Source organism: Chenopodium album, chromosome 3, assembly GCF_948465745.1.
Source record: "Chenopodium album chromosome 3, dcCheAlbu1.1, whole genome shotgun sequence".
In the NCBI taxonomy this organism is placed as follows: Eukaryota; Viridiplantae; Streptophyta; class Magnoliopsida; order Caryophyllales; family Amaranthaceae; genus Chenopodium; species Chenopodium album.
Genome location: NC_137836.1, coordinates 36,129,772 through 36,133,094, shown reverse-complemented (window position 1 = coordinate 36,133,094; position 3,323 = coordinate 36,129,772). Strand labels below are relative to the sequence as shown.

Below are 3,323 nucleotides of genomic sequence, written 5' to 3'. Positions count from 1 at the left end.
AAGTTTCCCTCCATTTGTTGAAGAAAGAAGTGAACCCTTCGTTTTCTTTTTGTTTTAACATCTCAAGTTGTCTGTGGTCTGTTTCGTCTTGGATGTTGCACTTATATCTATCTATGAAAGCGTTTGTTATCGACTCCCAAGAAGAGGTTTTTTCTTCTCGAGGGAAAAGAACCATTGCTAACAAACGGTTTCGAGAGATAGTGGGAACAAAGAGGGGAAAACCTTCTTATGATACCCTTAATGCTCATTATAGTTTCAAAAGCTCTTAGATGAAAGTAAGGGTAATCTGTTGCCTTGAATTTAGGGATGTCAGTGGCATTGAACTTATGTGGAAGAAGTTCCTTGTCCAGCGAGACCCCTTGTGAACTCATGCCCTGAAATTTATAGTCACTAGATAGCTTGCTCAAGATTTCTTGCATGAGGTTCATTTGTTGTTGCTTCACAGGGTCATCAATTTTGAGAGTTAAAGCCTTTAACACCTCAGTCACATCATTCAATTGATTCCTAAGTTCATTGACCTCTTCTTGACTTGCCATTATCTTTTTAGCCTTCCTCTTTTGACGAATTGGTTTATCAAAAAGGGAAACTTGAATAAAGAGGTTGTCCTTGATTAATCGCCCTTCTCTCCTCGACCAAGTACTGTGGAAAAGGAATTTGGGGGTTTTCGTTGTTAATTATTTGACTCAAACTTTATTCAACATGCAATGGATGGAGGAAGTGAAGAAAGATTGGAATAGAATGTGAAAGAAGATTTAGATGGAGGGATATGAAGAATTAGGAATAGAATGTACCCCCAACTCAAATGACGGAAAAGACCGACTCATGCATGAACCTAAGACATGGTCATGGTGATACATACTCGAAGTGTGTGATAAGACTAGTGAGTGTAGGTGATATGTTAAGACTCGTGTCATGACCATGTGGCTAGACTATGTGACTAGACTCAATTAATGACTCGACAAGGTGTTATTGACAGCGAAGTTTAACCGAATTAACTAGCAAATTGGTTAATTAGACACTAGGTGATGACTCGACCAATAATCCGAACTGTCGGCAAAACGACAGGACTGGCGTCGCACTGTGTAGTGTAGTGCCAGACGATAAAGCTGTCGCCAGGCGCCACACTCCACAGAGTGGCGCTACAGTCCAGACTTTGACGCCAATGCTGGAGCGTCAATCCGAGACTGTTTTCGGTGTTATTAATCAATAGGGGTATGCCTAAAGTCGTACTAGGTCAATTCTGACTAAAATATTAGACTTTATTTACTCAAATTAATTAATCAATTAATTAATTAGGCAAAGTTCTTTAAGTCATTAATTTATTTAATCTCAACACAAGTCAAACAAACGGTTAAGAAAACATATATATGCACAACAAATAATGCACAATTAGTCAAGTAGGCACAATATGATGCAATGAGTTTGCACCCTAACCATGGCTCTAGTTCTCTAAAGTTCGGGATATGGTTTAGTCAATAGAGGGTCCATGGTTAATTGTCCGAATGCACCGCGCGGAAGCCTAACCGTGAAGGGTTGGCTCGAGTGGATGGGACACCGCGAGTTTTAGAAAAAACTCGCTTCCATGGTTTGGTAAATTCAACAATCTCGGATGTACCCTTTGTTGCTCAGAGCGTTCAATCAGGTAGATGGAGCATGATTCACAGAGGGTTCACTACCACAAAATGAGGAATAAGCAACACACAATACATAACTGTTAAGTTGGATAGGCGATCTCTAGAATTATATAAAGCGCCCATGTAAGATGGGCGTTTTGTATGTCAAAACTTATAGAGCGCCTCCCATAGTTAACCCTTGTGTTTGATTTTTATATATTTTTTTTATAAAAATTTCACTTTACCTACATAACGCCTATCTTTGTTAGGCGCTCTATATTAACCCTATACATAGTACGGGATCCTCTTTCTCCTTTACCCTTATTCATAGCCGCATATGCCTCATTTTTATCTTCTTCAACTTCTAAGGTCCTCATTTTTTCTCTCCTTTCATTTTATAAATTCTAAGGCCAACCAACCACCAACCACCAACCATGACCCAAACCACCCGTTGGTTAATTTTCCGTGGGTGTTTCAAGTGGTGAGCGCCAACCTCGAGAAGAACCTAGGTGGCCTGGGTTTTGTGGTGGTTATGTCGGTGGCCTTGTGGTTAGGAGGTGGCCTCGTCTTACCTCATTACGTGTTTCCGAGGCCGGGGTTCCCAAGGTTGGTTTCCGAGGTCGGGGTTTCCATGATGTCGCCGGTTAAGGCTGGGGTTCTCCATTAAAGAACGTAATGGGGTAAGACGTATCAATTTCACGCTTTAATTAATTGTGGTTTGATTCAATTTCGTAAGTTTTTCGTTAATAATTACTATGTACGTTGAATTTGTTGCAAATTTTTTGGATTTTTACATACAGAGTGATTAATGTTTTGGTTATTGTGTGTTGATTTAGGATTAATTATTATGTTGATTATTTTTTATTGTGTCCATTTGGGATTAATTGTCACTCTGTATTTGAATTGGTAAAATGACAATAACTTTATTTAGATTTGAACAATTTGCTTTTAAAAAAAATCTTTATCAGTTTTTGAGCTAATAGTTTCGTTTAGATCCATCATTTGTCTATGATAACGAAATTGTCAATTTATTGACAAATTAAAGCTTATTATGAGTTACGTTATCAATTTTTTTCCAAAGGTTTATGATGTATGATTGGATGAATTTTAATATTATGCATTTCCACTCTATGTATTTTTTTGGTGGGTGTTTGATGATGCAATTGCTCGGTTTTTTATGCGGCGTTTATGGTGGTTTGGTGCGACTGCTGGCGGCTGTTAAGGTGGATGATTAAGGTGGTTGCGTGTTGCGAGGACTGGAACCGTGTTGGTAGTTTTCATCAGATCGGCACCTACTTTCTATCTCTCTATTTTCATCTTAAAATTCTTTATAGGTCTCAATTAATTGTTGTTTCACTTGTTTGTAATGTAACTTTATTTTTTAGAGGACTTTTTTTTTCCTGTAATTGAATACTGTATTTTTAATGAATTTGGTAAATAAAATGTTATCATGTTTATTTTATTTCACACGTATGAATTATTATTATTATTATTATTATTATTATTATTATTATTATTATTATTATTATTATTATTATTATTATTATTATTAATATTAATAATATTAATAATATTAATAATAATATTATTAATATTAATAATAATAATAATAATAATAATAATAATAATAATAATAATAATAATAATAATAATAATTTAATTTTTTTTAAATAAAATGAGGAAAAGAGAGTGTCTATCTGTGGTAGGCGT

General features: G+C 35.7%; 1 long non-coding RNA gene across 1 annotated transcript; it reads left to right on the top strand.

The window, feature by feature from the left end:
- The first annotated feature begins 1,890 nt into the window (after positions 1–1,890).
- LOC145613237 (uncharacterized) lies at positions 1,891–3,080 on the top strand. Its single transcript, XR_014106898.1, has 2 exons — positions 1,891–2,293; positions 2,837–3,080. It is a non-coding gene; the product is annotated as an uncharacterized LOC145613237 (long non-coding RNA).
- Positions 3,081–3,323: the final 243 nt, after the last annotated feature.